General features: G+C 50.6%; 1 protein-coding gene across 7 annotated transcripts in view; it reads left to right on the plus strand.

Annotated features, from left to right (window-relative positions):
* The window catches only part of GRAMD1B (GRAM domain containing 1B), a 178,910-nt gene that overhangs the window by 50,562 nt on the left and 108,621 nt on the right, over nt 1-19,727 (plus strand). The window lies entirely within an intron of this gene.

The raw sequence follows: 19,727 nt of genomic DNA on the forward strand, positions 1-19,727 counted from the left end.
ATGAGGCAGGAGAACGTACCTCTACATCAGTTGTCAGACTTAGGGCAGACACTGAGCGGGGATCGAGAGAGGAGACTGAGGCTGACCGACGCTGGTTTGAGTATTTCAGCTGGAACAATGGGTGCAGACGACAAATTTTTTTTTTTAAAGGAAAGGAAAGGAATATATTTATATTTAGTACTTAAAAATCTATATTACAATAGTTTCTTTTTAAATTTTTATTTATTTATTTGATAGAGCTCAGGCAGGGGGAGTGGGACAAGGAGAAGCAAGGCTCCCCGCTTTGAGCAGAGAGCCCGATGCAGGGCTCGATCCCAGGACCCTGAGATCATGACCTGAGCCGAAGGCAGAGGCTTCATCGACTGAGCCACCCAGGCGCCCCCAGAATAGTTTCCTAAATGTAGGATTTAGGATTATCTTTGAAAGTCCGGACTTGCTCATTAAAAAGAGAAAATGACCTCACTGGTCTGTACTACTTGGATTATGACTGGTGTATCATGTCCAGTTCTTTGGAAGTAGATACTGATAAATGAAGAATCCAGAAGGAATGGTTGGGATGATAATGTATTATAAGGACCGGTCGAAGGGAGAGTGGCTTAGCCTGGAAAGCAGAAAGTTCACGGTGAGTATAACACCACTCTTGAAGTACCTGAGAATCTAAGAAATAGAGCGAGAGGTGAAGAGATCCTAGTGAGAAGGATTCCAGCTCAGCATAACGCTCTGATTACAGTGGATCCCTTGGCTTCTAGCAAAAGCTGCATGGTGTGTCATAAGGGGAGCCCCTCTGGCCAAGAGCGTGGGGCTTGGGGAATCCTTGTACTTATCTCTTTGTATTATAAAGTTGTGTAGTTCTTGGGGTGCCTGGGTGGCTCAGTTGCTAAGCTTCTGCCTTCAGCTCAGGTCGTGATCCTGGGATCCTGGGGTCCATTGGGCTCCCTGCTCCATGGGGAGCCTGCTTCTCCCTCTCCCACTCCCTCTGTTGTGTTCCCTCTCTCACTGTGTCTCTCTCTGTCAAATAAATAAATAAAATCTTTTAAAAAAGTTGTGTAGTTCTACCCTAGTTCTCAAGTATCAGTCCAGCTTATCAACTCCGAAATCGAGCAGATAGAAGGCAAAGGGCCTTCTATATTCATGCTTCTAGGTAAAGCCAGGGATACCCTTTGCCAGGGGCAAAGACTAATCATTCTTGTCAAGATGCTTAATCAGTGACGATCCCATGGCAGTTCTGTCTGTCTCTTGAGTGACCTACCCTCCCTTTCCATTGCTTTCTGGAATTCATCCATCATACTCGCGAAATTAGCAGGGACCCTTAAGTTCCCTTGGCCCAGCTCCCTTCCCTGTGCTTGGGCGTCAAACATCTCCTGAAGTGTCCTGTCCATTTCTGGTCATAGTGTCTTCAGTTGGCCCAGTTGGTCCTTGTCCAGCAGCATTCTGACTGGCAGCTCCTTGACTCCTTTTATCAAGGCTGCTTGGGGGCCTTCCTTGGAGAGAGGGAACAGGTGGTGAGTTGTAGACTCCACGTTTTTTCCCAAGGCAACTTCAGCTCTTCTTCTAGGACATGACTGCTTGCCAACTGGAGAGAGTCCTGCCTTTTGTTTGCTCTTCAGGATTGTATATTGCCGTAAATTCTGTTCTAGCTCCTTCTCTGCCCACTTCCTCAAACAAATGAAATGTTACAGAAGGTCTCCAGTCTGAACTTCTGCCCAGAAAAGTCCTCTAGATGTCTTCCCTGATCCTTCCCACTCCCGACCCCCTGATGGCTCCCTAACTCTTCCTGGTGGACAGTGGATATAATTTTGCACCAGCTCACTTTGGATAGAACGGGAAACAAAATCTGATCAGAAGTATGTTTCCCGTGGTGGTCCCTGCAGACCCTAGCCTCAGAAACTCAGGACTGGAATGCGTTCACCATGGCCATTCTGAATGAAGTCTTTTTTCTCTTCGCATCCAGTTGGTTCTCCTGGAGAGAACAGGTCAGGTCCCTGGAGTGCTAATTAATCACCAGCCTTGGTTCACAGCAAACCCTCAACACTCTGCCCCTAACCCTTCCTCTAATATGTTTTTACCCAATTAAGAGACTCTCTGGGGCGTTTCAGATGCCGGCCTGTGTTCTCCTGGCCTGGGTCAAGCATGAGATCCAAACCCCAGGGGGATTGTCAGCAGTGGCGAGGGTGTGGCTCCTTGCTCCGGGCCCCCATTTGATGGACGGTGCGCCCTGCTGGTTGTGGTGGCATTTCCAACAGGAGCGAGGCCTTTGTGTGACCTCCTGTATTCTCATGACTCCCCTAGGAGGCTGCCGAGCAGGTATTATGGATCGAAAATGGTCAGGTCGGAGGCGGGTAGCCTGGACCCTTTTCTGTGGTTGCCGCTAATTCTCCATACCAGTTCCAGGACGAGGGACAGTTTCACAGAACAGGCAAAAAAGGGGGAAAAAAAAATGAACATCGATTACTTGTGTCTTAAAGATAAAAATTCTAATCTTCAATATGATGTACACTTTAAGCTGTTAAGTAAGACACCGATTTTTCTTTTTCTTGTACAAGGTTCAGAATAGATGGGATATTTAGAGACAAACTAGTGCCCGTCTTGTAGTTTAACAAATGTCCACCCGAAGGCAAAGGAGGAGATGCCACAATAGGGCATCCAAACCCAAGGGCTTCTGACAGTTTTCCTCCTCATTCGCATCAGTGTTGATTTCTGAAGGAGAAAGGCTTTGGGTCCATAATAGGGGCAGGTGGTAGGAGGGTGCAGGGAGGCAATCATTTCCTGGGCAGGTGTGCGTTAAGAAGAGTTGATTTCAGGAAGAAAATCAGAAATGAGGACTGTCTCAGAGACAGGAGCTCAGGTTTCCAGTAGAAAAAATAGACCCAACTTCTCCAAAGTGTGTGTGTGTGTGTGTGTGTGTGTAATCAAATGTGGGATAGTAAATCTATATTCATGCTTCTAGGTAAAGCCAGGGATACCCTTAAAAAACACCAGCTACCAGTTTCAGCCCAAATCGGACCAACTGTCAGGGTTTCTCACGTTGCCAGATCTTTATTTCGTACATTCACGTAATGGTAGGAACGGTCAAAGCCAGAGCTGTAGAAAAAGGAGCTATTTCCCTGAGGACGGTTTATGTACACAATGTTAATTTCAACAGAACTCAGTCCTGGTTGACCAGGAAGCGTTTCCGTCTAGGAGGATGGAGCCCTGGGCAGGGCTGGGGTGTAACTAAGCACCGAGTCTGGGCTTCCTGGGTTCATGTATCTGTCCCTGCATGCAGTGTGTGTGCCCCAAACCTTTACTAAGTGTCTGCAGGATGCTGGGGAGCCTGCTGGAGTCCAGGCTGCAAGATGTGTAGCGGCTCAGGGTGCCTGGGTGGCTCAGTCCATTGAGCATCTGACTCTTGGTTTCAGGACAGGTCATAATCTCAGGGTCATGAGATCAAGCCTTGTGTTGGGCTCCACGCTCATTGGGGAGTCTGCTCCCCGTCCCCGCCAACTCCTGTGCATGTGTGTGCCCTCTCTCTCTTTTGCTAAAACAAAGAAATAAATCTTTAAAAAAGAATAAAATGAAAAGATGTCTGGAGGCTCACTGCTGGTGGGCATCATGGTGTTCAGAAAGAGTGAAATCCCCGAAGTCAAAACGGACTTAGGATTGACTCCCTTCTTCCTTATTACCTGCATCTTTAGAAGCAACTTACTCACCTTTGCTCAGCCTCAGTTTACTCGTTTGTAAAAGTCCTTCCTTGAGAGGAATAAATGAGATAACCCGTGTAACGTGCCGCCCCGTCTGTAGTAGGTGCTTCGTAAGAGATACCTGCTATGACGAGGATGGCATGAGATTTCACTTTCCTAATGATCTGTGCTCTGCCGTCCTTGAAGAAACAGAGACGGAGGACTTGTAGAATATTGATCGCCCTTAAAATGTCAGATGTGGACACCAAGGATAAAGAGATGAAGGCATGGGATTTCCCCTTGAGCGTCGTCTTGTCTCCTGGTGAGACGTTCCTATAAGTACGCAGATATAATAGAATGTGATAACAGACACGGGATTTCGTATAAAGTAATAAAACTAAAGAGTTTGGACGCTAAGGTGCATAACCGGGTGCGATGAATCTTGCATACGCTTTGAAATGGAATCCTCTCAACAACCCTGTCATATAGGGGCTGTTACTATCTTTATGTTAGAGTACAGGGAATGGAGGCTCAGCGGAGGCCCCAGATTTGTTGCAAAGTAGCACAGCCACTGTACTTGGGGTGAGGTCAGGGGAGAGGGAGGAGGGGGCCGAGGAACCCAGAAAGGCTCCACGGAAGGAGCTGTGCTCCGCTGAGAGCTGCAGGCTCAGTAGGAGTCTGTTCATGGGCAGCATTCCCAGGCGAGGGAACAAGAGGTACATAAGCACGGAGGTGGGAGAAAGGCGTGTTCAGGGACTTCAAATACTTGAGTATCACTGCGGATCATGGCCGATGGTGGGGAGCTGGTGAGTGACTAGCCCTTGTCTTTGCCCAGGTAGGCAGGTACGTGCCTCACCACGCCACAGCCTGCCATGACAGAGTGGGCTTCTTTATAGAGGAGGAGAAATGAGGGAGAGATTCTGAGCATGGGGGTTCCTAGGTCACCTTACAGAGACTCTTGGGGAGAAAAGTCATTTCGGTCCTACTGGGAGAGATGGATTTAGGGGGCTCATGTTGAAGGCAGACAGGGAAGGAACCTGACAATAATTTATCCATCCGGTCCCTATTTAATACATTTAGTGAGCACATACTATATGCTAGCTACTCTTACGGGTGTTGGGAGCTGCAGTCATGAACAGGCTAAATGTTAGGCTAAGTGTTGTCTCCCCTTTCATGGTGCTTTCGTTGTAGTGGGTGGAAATAGGTATCAACAAACAAGTGAATAAGAAAGCATCCAGCAGGGACGCCTGGGTGGCTCAGTGGGTTAAGCCGCTGCCTTCGGCTCAGGTCATGATCCCAGGGTTCTGGGATCGAGTCCCACATCAGGCTCCTTGCTCAGCAGGGAGCCTGCTTCTCCCTCTGCCTCTGCCTGCCACTCTGTCTGCCTGTGCTCACTCGCTCTCTCTCCCTCTGTCTCTGACAAATAAATAAATAAAATCTTTAAAAAAAAAGAAAGCATCCAGCAGTAGCAGTGGTTAAAAGGAAAATGGAAAAGGGTGGTACAGTGGACCAGAGCTTTTGGGGGTAACACTAAGGTAGGTGGGAAGGAACAGCTTACTGACCTGGTGACATTTAAGCCAAGTTCAGATGAAGGCGTTTCTGAATTAGACTAGCGAGGACAGAAAAGGAGGAACTGGTTGAAGAAGAAATGTGTTAAGTAGGTTTGACAAAGCTTGCCTATAGCTGGGTTGAGGAGGGCACCTGGTGTGAACCTAAGCTCTCTAGTAGGGGCAGCAAATAAAAGGCAGCACAGGCCAGAGGTTAAATTCCTGCCTATGATTGTGCTTCCAAGTGCATGATGTGTTATCCTGGGCAAACCACTCCACCACTGTGCCTCATTCTCCTTATCTATAAAATGGGTATGGTAATGATTCATACCTCATGAGTTCCTGGGAGGAGCTTGTGTGTTTGTGTCTATGATAATTAGCATAGCACAGTGCCTGGCACATGGCTCTTATTATATATGTGCTTGCTATTGTTATTAATATTATATTTATCATTATTAAAACGTTGAGTAAAGCGGGAAGAATTTGAAGAGCAGGGGTGGTGGTGAGTTTAACTCAGACACGTTGACTGTGTAGGTGGGGAAAGAAACCAGCCAGTTGGCTATACCTGTTTAAAGATCAGGAGACAGAGCGGATATATTTTTTTAAGATTTTATTTATTTATTTGACAGACAGAGATCACAAGTAGGCAGAGAGGCCGTCGGTGGGGGGGTGGGGAACAGGCTTCCTGCTGAGCAGAGAGCTCGATGTGGGGCTTGACCCCAGGACCCTGAGACCATGACCTGAACTGAAGGCAGAGGCTTTAACCTATAGAGCCACCCAGGTGCTCTCAGAGCTAATTTTTTTTTAAAAGATTTTATTTATATGACACAGAGAGAGCACACCTGCAGGGGGAACAGCAGGTAGAGGGAGAAGCAGGTTCCCTGCTGAGTAGGGAACTCAATGCAGAACTTGATCCCAGGACCCTCGGATCATGACCCAAACTGAAGGCAGACGCTTAACCGACTGAGCCACCCAGGCATCCCGAGAGAACTAATATTACTTGTTTGGAAATGAAAATGTAGTCAAGGCAAGAGTCTTAGGGTAAGTAGAGTGTAAGCAGAAGGCAAAGAAAGAAGGAATTTGCAAAATGTTGCCCACTGCAGCTGGGAAAAGTAGGAGACAGAAATAACAGACTTGGAGCACCTGGGTGGCTCATCGCGGGCTAAAGCCTCTGCCTTCAGCTCAGGTCATGATCTTAGGGTCCTGGGATCAAGCCCCACATACAGCTCTCTGCTCAGCAGGGAGCCTGCTTCCTCCTCTCTCTCTGCCTGCCTCTCTGCCTACTTGTGATCTCTGTCCATCAAATAAATAAATAAAATCTTAAAAAAAAAAAAAGAAATAACAGACTCAAGAAGGCAGAATCAAAGAGGAAAGAGGCAGGTAAGGTAAACACCATCTTTTTTTTTTTTTTTTAAAGATTTTATTTATTTATTTGAGAGAGAGTGAATGAGAGGGGGAGGGAGAGAATCTGAAGCAGACTCCACGCTCAGAGCTCAACATGGGGCTCGATACCACAACCGCAAGACCATGGCCTGAGCCAGAACCAAGCATTGGATGCTCAGCTGACTGTGTCCCCAGGGGTGCCCCACGAAACGGGATCTTCTGCAGTGACCGTTCAGAGGGCTCTGGTAACCGCAGAGCAGTTTTAGAAGGGCGTAGGTGAAGGGAGGAAGAAGAGAGCGAGCAAGGAGAGTTTATTCTAGGAGTTTTTCCGGGAGGAAGAGATGATACCTAGAGGAGAAGGCAGGGGTGACTGGGGAGAAATTGTTTTAATAGAGGGAGACATAGCCCTTTTTATTTTATTTATTTTATTTTTTAAGATTTTATTTATTTATTTGACAGAGATCACAAGTCGGCAGAGAGGCAGGCAGAGAGAAAGGGGAAGCAGGCTCCCTGCTGAGCAGAGAGCCCGATGCGGGGCTCGATCCCAGGACCCTGAGATCATGACCTGAGCTGAAGGCAGAGGCCCAACCCGCTGAGCCACCCAGGCGCCCCAAGCTACTACGAGTCTTTAAGAAGGATGCTGACAGCATCAGATTTGCATTCTGAAGTTTGCAGTGCAGAGGAACGGTGGCTGCAGAGGGAGCGAGCACCTGGGGCAGTCCAGTTAAAGGATATCGGTGGCTTGGACTTGGGATGGTAGTTGTGGAGGAAAAAAAAAAAAAGAAAGAAAAGAAGTAGATGAATTCAGGATACATTTTAAGGGGATTCCAATGTCCAGGACTTTGTGATGGACTGGATTTAGGGTGTGAGAAGGGAGGCCTTGGGAGTTAGTTCCAGGATTCCCTCTTGGTCAGTGGGCTCGTGGTCCCTACGGGAGATAAGGAAGCAAGGTTTTGGAGGAGGCAAGGAAAGATCTCGAGCACAGGTGGAAGGATTGGCCTGGACCAGATCCTAATGGAGGTGGATGCAAGTGAGTTCCCACGCCACGTGGCGGGAAGGTGAGGGGGTGAATAGCGGCAGGACCTCTCTTCGCGTCGTGGGAAATGAGGTGATTTCCCAAGATCAAAGGAGGGGGAACGAGAATCGTGTGAGCTTTGGGTATGGTTAATTTGGGGATTTCTTTTTTATTTTTTTTTTTAAATTTTTTAGACGACTTTATTTATTTATTTGACAGAGAGAGACAGAGATCACAAGTAGGCAGAGAGGCAGGCAGAGAGAGAGGAGGAAGCAGGCTCCCTGCTGAGCAGAGAGCCCAACGCAGGGGCTCCATCCCAAGACCCTGAGATCATGACCTGAGCCGAAGGCAGAGGCCTAACCCACTGAGCCACCCAGGCGCCCCAGTTCGGGGATTTCTTGCATCACCTTTTCTCTCACTCACAGGAAAGGTGTTCCCGTCTTACCTGTCTCCCTGGAGCTCACCTCGTTTCTTCCAGGTGCACTAGGGAGGGCACGTGTTATGGGACCCGTTTTACAGGGGGAGTGCTGGGCTGTGGTTCGTTTGTCCAGCACTTGCCTCGTGGTTTGCGCTGTCCAGTTCACTTCTCTGTCTCCCCACCGCTGGCCCACGAGACCCCAGAGGACAGAGACCGTATCTCTTCTATCTGGCACAGAGGAAGCGCTCCACAGATGCTCATGGAATTCACGAGTGAACAGATGGAGAAACCAAAGTCATGGAATTTGAGGCCAAAGGCCAGGCCTCCGGAGTTGCAGGCTCAACTGATGTCAGCTCGGGTCAAGCCACCAGAATGGAGAGCCTCCTGGTAGAAGGAAGGATACTTTCAGTTCTGCTGCTTCTAGCCCAGAAATTGTCCCCAGAGAGCCTACTTCCAGAGCGCTTGAGCTCCATCTGCGTGCCCGGCCCCCAAATTCCCCGCGGCCGAGCGGCCGCTCAGATGACCTCTGCAGTCGGCTCCCTCAGCACGAGGAAGGAGCCCAGTACAAACCCTCTGGGAGCGGGGCCCGCCGGCCCTCCCCCTCCCTCGCGCACCAGCAGCTGACATCACAGGCAGGTAGAGCTCCAGCCTCCCTGTCTGAGGACAAAGAGGAGGAGGAAACTCACCAAGTGCCCAGAGCACTGCCAGATGTGGGAAGATGGAGGAGGGCCCTGTTTGGAGCTGTGGCTTGGGCCAAAGCCAGAGGGGATCCTGGTGACACGGAGCCTCGGGCTCTCCTGCCCCGGGCCCTGCGTCTGCCTGGGTCTTGGATCGCCCAGCAGGGCTGGGAGGGCTTGTGGGCAGGTGGTCTGAATGACAGCTGACGGAGCTGCAGAGGCCGAGTCCCGTCCAGGCGGCTCTGGAGTGAGCCCCCAGCCCTTAAGGTCCCCGCTGCCGTGTGGTGGGCCCTCCCCTGAGCCCAGCATGGTACAGAATCTGCACTCCGAGGCTGTTTCCTGCAGTGTGGCCGTCAAGCAAGCCTGTCACTACCACGTCTCCTCCCTGAGGAAAAAGCTGTCCTTTCTGCGAGCCAAGTAGGTGGCAGGGGACCCTCCCCACCCCCCGAGGGTGAGAGTGTGACCAGTTGGCCCTTGGGCTGGTTGGGGATGATCGGGGGCTCTTCACAGAGGCAGCTTTCGGGGTTGGCTCTCGTGTTCGGGGCTCTGGTAGTTCTTTGCCAGGGGGGACGGGTCCTCAAGAGGGGGGAGGAGTGATCTGTGGCAAGAGGCCGAAGGCAGAGGATGGAAGGTGCCGCCAGCTGAGGCTGGGCGGCCCTTCGTCGGAATGGATGGAATGCTTGATGGGGCCTTACTGGGTGTCTGCCCAGGGGGTTAGTGGCTCTCCTGGTTTTTCATAACCGGCCAGGGAGGATTGTCTCTTGTGGGGTAAATGACTTCAGTTGGTAAAGAACTTGGAGGTCGCAAGAGAGAGGTGCTGTGGAGGGGGATGGACTCTAACTGGCGTCTCTGGGGTGCTGATCATTCCCTTCCAGCGGCAGGGAGCCTGTGAGGGAGGCATTCGGGGGTGTGGACGTCACGTGTTCACTTCTTAGAGGTAGTCACTGGGGCCTCTGCCCCGACCCCAGAGCTGCTCGAGTAGGCAGCCGGGGAGGTCAAAGGATAAGCGGGGTGGGGGGTGCTCTCTCCCGGTGTGGCCCCCCCCTCGCTGGCAGAACCGTGGGCAGGGGCTCCGTGGTGGCCAACCGTGGAGGCCCCCTTGGCCTCTGCAACAAGAAGAGGAGAGGAGGTGTCCTAGAGGAGAAAGACGCTCTGGCCCCCAAGGCAGAGGGGAAACTCAGAGGCTGACAGCTGTTGGAGAGGGGGGGCATGTAAGCTTATGGGCAGGTTTCTGGGTGTGTTTTTGTGGAGAGGAATAGAGCAGGAAGGGGAAGGAAAGACGGACAAGTGGAGGGAGGTTGGGGAGAGGTGAGTAGATTTCGGAGGTCGATTGGGGCTGGAGGTGTTGTAGATGACGTGATCAGATTCTCTGTCACACGGCCCGGTGCAAACACCCACAGGCGTGGCTGCCCATGAGTACTTCGCCATCTTTTGATAAGACTTGTCTCCCCTGGGGTGTTCTCATGGCAGAAGTTTGGAGGGCAGTGAATAGAGACGGAGTCCTTACTCTTACGAGGTGACTTCTCAGGTGCCGACCACCCAGGTTACCTGCACACAGCGGACATCCGACACGTGATGGCCGAATGAGGGAGTCCTGCCTAGGTGCCTCTGTCACTGCTGGTGACAGAGGCCGGCTTCCCTCTGGGGTCCTGTGGAACTCAGGAGCCTGTTGGAGACTCCATGACCTTGGGCAGCGCCCTGGCTCTAGCACTTACTGGCTACGGAGCTCTCACGAAATCATTCTGGCCTCTCTGAACGTTTCCCTCCTTAAGAATGGAAACAGCGGGGGCGCCTGGATGGCTCAGTCAGTTAGGTGTCTGCCTTTGGCTTGGGTCATGATCTTGGGGTCCTGGGATCGAGTCCCGCATCAGGCTCCCTGCTCAGCAGGGAGCTTGCTTCTCCCTGCCTGCCGCTTCCCCTGCTTGTGCTCTTTCTCTAGTAAATAAATAAAATCTTAAAAAAAAAAAAAAAGAAAAGAAAAGAACAGAGACAATTGTATCTACTTTGTGGAGACTGGGCGGGGTGGGGGGGGTTCAAAATGAGATAAAACGGGAGAAGGTCCTAGCCCTGTGTCTGGATACAGTGCTCTCTGATATGATATGATATGTCCTTTTTGTTGGCAAATGGTAGCCTGGAGCCAAGCCTGTGAGTAAGTGGAAGGGGAGTTTTGAGCTCCTGAGACTGTCTGTCCGTGGGAGGACTTGGTTAGGCTAAGGCAGGGGAGGCCAGTCGCATAAACCTGGGTCCTCACTTTCCCAGCTGATTGCCATCTGAGCGCTGATCGTGTCATCACGGTATGTATCTGTTGGCCCGGTTGTCACGTCTCCCCCACTAGGGCCCCCATCTCATGAGTGCAGGGGGACAGTCTGGTTCACCCACCAGAGTGTATCTGACTCGCAGTGCAGTGCCCAACACGCGCTAGGTGCTCAGTGAAGATTGGTTAATGAGTAAATGAGCACATGAGTAACTGTCTAAGGCTTTTTTTTTTTTTTTTTAAAGATTTTATTTGTCGTAGAGAGAGAGCACAAGCAGTGGGGGCAGCAGGCAGAGGGAGAAGCAGACTCCCCGCTGAGCAGGGAGCCTGGTGTGGGGCTCCATCCCCAGACCCCCGATATCATGACCTGAGCCGAAGGCGGACACTTCACCGACTGAGCCTCTCAGGTGCCCCACTGTCTAAGGCTTTTTGCCAGCTCTCACACTCTGTGATCACAGGACTGTGTAGCTGTGCCCCAAACTGAGGGCCACTGACTAGCCTTTCTGTATCTGTTAATCTTTGTGACATTTTCATGGTCGCGGTCAGTGGCTTGTGACTGCCCTTCTATATTCTTCTTCAGATCCACATACGCCTCTGGTTAGGTGACGGCGTGGCCTTGGACACACCGCACACATGGTGTGTGAACAGGAGAGAGAAGCACCTTATTTTAGGTCTGGGCAGAGAAGCGAGTGGGCGCTCCTGTCTTCCCCTCCCTCCCCGAGTTCCCAGTTGGTAGCTCCTCTTGGGCAGGCCTGGCCGGGTCTGTGGCCGTCAGCAGAACTGTCTGCAGGTGTAACCGTCACCTGCTCCGCGTTTCTCCTACTCCAGCATTTCTCCTTTCCTGCCTGAGAAAGGGGGCCGTTAATTATAGCTCGGCAAACTGTGCTATCTCGGCTGATGCCGGAGTTGGGATCTGGATTTGAACAACCAGCAGGCAGGCAGGCAGATGGTAAACCTCGTTCTCCAGTTTCCCCACCTCCTGCTGGGGAGAAATCCCATCCTCCTACCTGTGGGAGTGGAGAAGGAATGTGAGTGGGTGGCAGTACCCCGGGGGCTCGGGCCGAGACTCCACCTCCAGCTTGCCCTGTCCTGCTACCTCCTTTGTCTCCCTCTTATCCAGTCTTGAGGTGCAGTTGGAGGCCAGAATCCCAGAGTTCTCCTTCCAGCATGTTACTGACGAATAATGGGAGCTCAGAGCACCTGTTTGTGGAGACCACGCCCTGCTTTCCCTTGGAGGAGATGAATAAGTCATTGTACCAGAAGTTGATATAGTCTAACTTGGTTGCAAACCTGAGTCAGTGAAACATTTTTGAGCTGTCTCCACCAATATATATGCATATTTCCACCAATGTACACAAACACACACGTGTGTATATACACACATGTACACATACGCATACATGTGTTCATATACACATACATATATATGCACGTGTGAATGCATTTATATAAATTATATACTTGCACTGCTGTACTGAATGTTTTGCTCATTATGTAATTAAGCAGACGTTTTAAAAGGATGAGATAAAAAGAAATAGAGATCTCCCATGTAAGGTCTAATACTTCCCTTCCTGCATTGCCCCCGGGAGTGCGCATACCACTTGATCATGTGCAGCCTCCTTGGGGGACCAGAGCAGCCATACGGAGTGTCGAGATCCCATGTGGGGCTTATCCAGCGTGCAGATTCCTGGGCCCCTCTCTCCAGTTCTGAGCCCTGTGGACTGGGGTGGGCCTAGGAACTTGCATAGTTAACACCCATCTCAAGCGATTCTGACTCTGGGGGTCTTGAACCGTGCTCGGAGAAACGTGACCCGTGATCAAAAGCCTCCTGTTAACTCTGCTCTAGGGAACATCTTGTATGCAATTTAATAGTGAATGGTCATGGGACAGGGAGAGCCTAGCATCCTAGGGAGCCTCTGGCAGACCGATGGTGCCTTTTTAATGCCTAGCCCTCAGGGGCCCTGGTATCAGTGCATCGCTTCTGTTCTCCCGAAGCTGTTGGCTGCATAGCCCAAGAATCTCGGTTCTGCAGCAGGGGGGGAGAGGTGGGCAGGGTGGGGATATGTAATTAAATTAATCATTTCATCTTATCTGTCACCAACTTTGCAGGTTGCTCAATGCTGCTTTTCTTCTTATCCTCTGACGGGTGAGCAGCAGGCAGCTCCCTGCTGGGCCCCCTCCCTCTTCCCCCGTTCCCTTGTCTGAAGGTTAAAGTCTCTGTCTAGATGCAAGAAACCCCTCATAACCGGGGTTGGGGGGGGATTGTTCTGCGATTGGAAGAGGGGCTGAGGCTGTGGACAGCTCCTGGGGACCCCCGCTCCTGGCCCCCAGACACTAACACAGACACTCCCTTGTGTCTCTGGTATGCGAGCTGGATGGGGGAGTCCCTCGGGAGAACCAGGGCTGAAACACTGAGTTGATTGGTGTGGCCCCAGGACAGACTCGTTAGGGGGATCACGGAGTGAACGGATGTCTCTGTTGGACTCCTTTCCCTCTAAAAGTGAAACACCGGGGTTTCCTTTTCTTGGCGTCTCAATGAATGGGTGGACTTGTCGTCTGGCCGAGAGCATCCGTCCGTTGTCCTTATAAATGGGGGGTGGGGGGCGCCTGGGTGGCTCAGTGGGTTAAGCCTCTGCCTTTGGCTCAGGTCATGATCTCAGGGTCCTGGGATCGAGTCCTGCATTGGGCTCTCTGCTCAGCAGGGAGCCTGCTTCCTCCTCTCTCTCTGCCTGCCTCTCTGCCTGCTTGTGATCTCTCTGTCAAATAAATAAATAAAATCTTAAAAAAAAAATAAAAAAATAAATGGGGTGTGGGACCTAGATCTGCAGAGGTGGCCTGAAGAAGGGATTTAAGGAGGCTGATCTCTCTGCTCCTTCCTCAGTTGTGAATTTCTTCTTCAGTCCCCACATCAAGCGGACATCTGCCTCTTTGTGAATAACTTCCATAGTGGGAAATTGAAGGAAATTAATTGGGGTTTCTTTCAGTAAAGAAACTTCGAGTTAGGGGAAACTACAAAAGCGGTACAAATGTGGTGAGCAAATCTAAGAGAACACAGAATGTCTGTGGACTTAGTCTGTGGGCACCATAAAAGTTCCAAGGTATTATCTGTTATGACTAATAATAATCGGCTGTTTTGAGAGTCTGTTATATGTTCATCAGTGTGCTTTCCATGTCCTTTCTTACTTAACTATAATAACAGGCCTGTAAGAACTTGGGTTGTCCACTGTCATTCCTTATAAGTGATAGATCTGAGATTCCACTCCAGAGCCGCCTTTTATGACTTCCCCTTGAGAGAGCCTCCATGTGGCCATTGGGACACTTGGGGCACCCAGCGCTGAACCTTCTGCTTTTCCTTATGTTGAATGGATCTTTCTTCCCCTGTCTCCTGGACCTGAAGCTCCAGATAGGGAGTGTGTGAGTGAGTCCGTTAATGCAGATGATTTGTGGCAAAGCTTCAAACCAGACGGAACACAAGACAAATTGACAAGGAGGGGGTAGACCCCAGTGACTCTGAATGATTCAGTTAAGTATGCCTGAGAGCCAAATAGGGTTTTGTGTTTTGTTTTTGTTTTTTGTTTTTGTTTTGAGTGTGTTTCATATGCCTTGTTGATTTTTGAGAAGTGCCATAGGTTTTTAACTAACAGGTTACTTATTGGACAGTACATTTCTGATGCTTTCTTTCGGTTCAGTATTATGTCTAAACCACAGAACAGAACTGTGGTCGCTCTGATCTCTCTGTTGGTATCAGGTGAAGGCCCTCTTGGTGTTGGCTTGAGGAACACAAGTTCTTTACCTTCCCTCGCTCTTTGTTTGCTGGGCTCGCCAGCACCTCCTGCTGGCAGTGGCTTTGCTGGAGAGGAAAGAGTGGCCACCACATCCCCTGAAGTAGCGAGATGGGTGTTATTCAGCAGACAGGAGGCAGGGGGCGTGGCCTGGAGTCCCCTCCTACTATGGAGGGCAGGACTTTCCACCTGGCCCTACAGCCCCCACCTCATAGGACCAGGACAGTAGGAGGAAGGAACTGCCAATGAAAAGGCAGACTTGATGGCCAGATGAGCTGAGCAATTGGGTTTGTGTGTTCGTCTTAGACCCTCCACTCAGATTGTTCCTTGGATATATATTACCATCCACTCCCCGCCCCCCCCCATCCTTCTTTTCTTCCCCATCCCACCCAGTTTCTGTAGCTTTATGGTCTGTTTTTGTTTTCTCATTCGATTGCAACAGCCCTCCCTGGTGGGTCCTGTATTCTTGGAGGGTGGTGGGGACCAAGCAGCGGTCTGGAGAGGATGGTCGTCCCTGGAAGCATTCCCCTCCACATTTCCCTTTGAGTGTGCTGGCTTTGCCTCTCTTGCCTAGCCCCTGGCCAGGACTTGGCCGAGATCTGTAGCTGCGTCCTTCAACCTCTGTCCCAGTTCCCTAGAAGAAACCTGAGAACAGAAGGAGAACGCTCCTGACTTGGAGACTGTCCCTCGGCTGCCCGCTCACCTTTGGTCCATCCTGGCAGCTGCCCAGAATGGGGGATGAGCCGCTCTCCACGGGAGTCCCCGAGCCTGCTGCAGCTTGCTGCGCTGTCCAGGGGTCACTGATCATGGTCTGGCGTCCCGTCTGGTCTCCCTCAGCTTCAGCAGTGGGTCCTAGCTGGCCTCTCCAGCGGCCTGCGTCCAGTGATGCCCCCAGGGCATTCAGACCCTTTTCATTTTAAAAGTACTTGCACAAATCTGTCATCTGGAAGTACAGGGCGGGACCAGCTGCTGGCTGGAGAGGGTAGGGAGGGGAAGGGCTTGTGTAACCTGAGCAGTGCTGGGTACAGATGGGGGTGGGGGCGGTCAGGGGAACTCATGAAATACCTATTGTTCCCAACCTCTGACTGCCCTAAAGATAGTGGTTAGAAGACAGCATTGTCTTTGTGAACCTTGAGTGACTATTTTTGGTATGTGTCAGGCATTGGGCTCTAATTTGAATGTCAGCATTTTGCAATGAAATAGTATAACTGGTATAACGGTTCCCTCTACCCTCTATTTTATAGATCAAAAAACTGAGGCCGTGAGAGAGGTTTTGTAACTTGCATAAGAGCATATACAGCTCTAATGTGATGGTCTAGAATGTGAATCCAGGTGCCTCGACTCTAGGTCCTAACCGCTCTGCAGCACCGCCCTGTCCAGCTCTAGGGGCTGATGTGGAAGGGGTATCATTAATACTCCTGTTGCTTGTGAGGTCCCAGGAATTGCTAAGGGGCTAAGGGGCAGGCCCCCCCCCCCGCCTGACTTGTTGTTTTACCCTGAGGAACTTGGATGCAGAAGGGCATGATCTGATACCAGCAAAGACTCTCAAGAGTGTTGCCTGAGATCCGAGCTTCCCTAACCATTGGCCGAGGGGCTGGCAGTGTCCTTTTTGTCTACCCTATGGCTGCCTGCGCTCAAAGAGGCCTGCCTCTCTCCTCTTGACTTCAGAGCTGCGGGTGCCGTCTTGTAGCTCTCTAAAGGCTACTTCCTTTCCTCCTTGAACCTGAACCTTAATTCTTACCACCCCCTTCTCCCCATCCTGTCCTGACCACTTGAGAAGCCCCTCCAGCCCAGCCCCGCTGCAGCACCCGGGATCTCCAGGGCATAGGCCCGCTTCACAAGATGGTTCCAGACGTGAACCCTGCAGGGTTAGCTGCCGTCTCTCCAGTTTCCCTCGTGCCGAGCAGTTTCCGTCCTCGCAGAACCCCCAGGTGCTGTAGTCAGGTTCTCTCGTGGAACTTGCCACTTTGCTCAGTCTCCTTTCTCCCTCCTCCAGCCTGATCAACGTCCCTGATTCTCTTTGTGAATCTTTCCTCCCCTTCTTTATTTCTGTTTGGACTCTTGCATTGTTCTTTGATGGCTTTTTACTCCACAAACTCCCCTACAAGTCCCCCTTAATGTCCTCTCGTAGTTCCAGTCTTTGTTCCTTTTCTGCCCTTTTTCATATTCTGATGACCGTCTCCCCCCCCCCCCCCCCCCCCGCCTCCATTTTCATGTCTTTATGCATCTGAAAAAGCAGGTGGGCTTGTTTTCAGTCCATTCTACCTCTGCCATCTTCAGCTCTGCAGGGGACTTAAAATTTCATGCTCTGGGGGAGAGGGGTCAGCTGAATCAGGAGAAGACAAGTGGTGAGCCACTGAATAATAATAAGAAGAAAAAGAACCCTAACTCTTAAGACACAGTTTTAAATCCGTTATGTGTACTACCTTCATGTAGCATATACAGATGAGGAATGAGGGCACAGAGAGGCTAAGTAACTTGCCTGAGGTCACACAGATGGTGGGCATTTGAGTCAGAATTCAGACTTGAGCAGAATGGCTGGAGAGGTAAGCTCGTCCCCGCGCCCGACTGCCTCTCCCTAGGTTGATGGTTAGTGAGCGAAAGAGATGAGGAGAAATCACCTTCCAGCTCCGGAATCAGACATGCACGGTGGTGAGAAAACACGCACACACACACCCCCTTTCCCCCTTCATCTGCCTCGCTTTACCCACGGAAGGAAGACGTTAAGTGACCTCTCAAGGTCTTCATGTTTCTGGACGCCTGTAGTTTGCGCACCCCTCCCTGTTTCATCACCATCTCTTCTGTTTAAAGTCAAGACTCGGAGAGAAGGAATGGTACCTTCCTGGCAAAGGTGCCAGCAAGGCGTTGGCGGTCTCGGGATAGGCAGAGCGATCAGGCTGCACATTTGATCAGCAATGCAGATACGGCTGCACCACTGCACTTGGCTCCAAGAACTACATATCCCATGGTGCCCCGGGGGGGATGCTGATCTGGCCAGGCTTGGAAGCAGCTTTCCTTGGCTTCCTTGCAGCCCCTCCCACCAGTAGGCTGCTGCTTGGGAGGAGGCCCTTCCTGAAAGAAGCAGGTGCCAGTGCCCAGCCTCTGAGCTGTCCTTAGGGAATTGGGTCCTGTACTTCCCACCACACCCTCCCCGTCCTCTGCCCAAACTCACCCTAGCCTCTCTTCTGTATCTGGGTTTTAAACCCATTACATAAGTACAGTGATTAAGGAGTTAGAATATAATACCTAGGGTAAAGTAATTAGTACGAATAATTCCCCTAGAGAGAAAATGATGTGATGATAAATGATACCGTCCCATGTACCCATCTCTGTCTCTCTCTCTCCATCGTTGTCTTTTCACTAAATACTAGGCAGAACGGAACGACACGGAGTTGTAGAAGAAGCTTCTGGCCTTTAATTCAAAGAGCAGATGGCGTGGACTAGAGGAGTTAGTCCATTATTTAGGTAGATTCCTTTCTGGTTAGCAGAAGCGTGGGTACAAGTGACTTCTTAATGAGATTGTCTGTGTCAGGTTTTCTTTCCTTTTTCCCTTTCAGTGTTGTTCTCTTTTCTGTCTTTCTTCCTGGAATGTTCTTTGGCCTCTGGGACATACTCTTTCCTTCCTTTCTCATTGAAACCAAGCATTGCCCCTTCCCTTTTGCCCTGCCCTGTCTTCTGCCTTGTCCGTTCTGTAGCTGACAGCTCTCTCCCCGACGCTTGGAGTTCAGGATGTTTAAATTGCCTTATAAAGTACACACAGATGATTCTAGTTGAGCGGCTCACCTGAACGCTGTGTGCTGTGCTCGCCACCCAGGGCTGTGTGACTGTCGGATGCTGTTAAGGACTGAGGTATTTGGTCGTTTGGGAGACTGGGTGCAGTCCTGTGGACATGGGTCCGATCTCTGCATGATTTTGCTGAAACAGAACATCCTCCCTCGTGGCTCCCAGCCTTCTGCTCTCCATCTGTTTGTGCATTTGACTGTCAGCCCAGGGAGAGAGAGGACCGCAGGCCAGAGCGATAGCCAGGAGGAACACTGCAGGCCTCTGAGCAGAGATGGCATGTATGGAACTGGCAGAGCCCGCACACAGCTTTTTTGTGCAGGGTACAGTGGAATACCTCTAGTGCCGTTCTGGCAGTGCCATGGACCCTTTCCAGGTTGACTGTGTCAGTGACCATGGGGCAGCGAGTTGAAGATCAGTCCATTAGCCTAAATGGTATAGTCTACTACTTCTTTTTTTTTTTTTTTTAAGATTTTATTTATTTATTTGACAGAGAGAAATCACAAGTAGATGGAGAGGCAGGAAGAGAGAGAGAGGGAAGCAGCCTCTGCTGCTGAGCAGAGAGCCCAATGAGGGACTCCATCCCAGGACCCTGAGATCATGACCTGAGCCGAAGGCAGCGGCTTAACCCACTGAGCCACCCAGGCGCCCTAGTCTACTACTTCTATTCTTGTCCTTTTTCCTTTGGTTTTATGGAACTTTTGTGCCTCTTGGCTAATAGGATAAGATGGGATAGGTTAGGGAGTCATGACCTACTCAGTGCTTCTGGTGGCTGGAACCAGGAACGCATCTTTTTCCCCCTTCATTTTAATCCTGATAGTTGACCACTTTGGTGAGATGTTTGGTCTACTGTGCTGCCTAAATAAAGTGAATATGAGTGAATCTGTGATTCTTCTTTTTTTTTTTTTAAGATTTATTAATTAGAGTGAGCGTGAGTGGGAGGGGCAAGAGGAGAGGGAGAGAGAGACTCTCAGGCAGACTGCCCCGTGAGCATGGAACCTGATGCAGGGCTCGATCCCAGGCCCCTGAGATCACGACCAGAGCTGAAACCAAGAATCAGAGGCTTAACTCGCTGCTCTACCTAGGAGTCCCTGATGATACTTTTTTTTTTTTTTTAAAGATTTTATTTTTTTATATAAGAGAGGAGAGGGAGAGAGAGAGAGAGAGCAGGAGAGGGGAGAGGTCAGAGGGAGAAGCAGACTCCCTGTCAAG

Source organism: Neovison vison, chromosome 7 (assembly GCF_020171115.1).
Source record: "Neovison vison isolate M4711 chromosome 7, ASM_NN_V1, whole genome shotgun sequence".
Lineage (NCBI taxonomy): Eukaryota > Metazoa > Chordata > Mammalia > Carnivora > Mustelidae > Neogale > Neogale vison.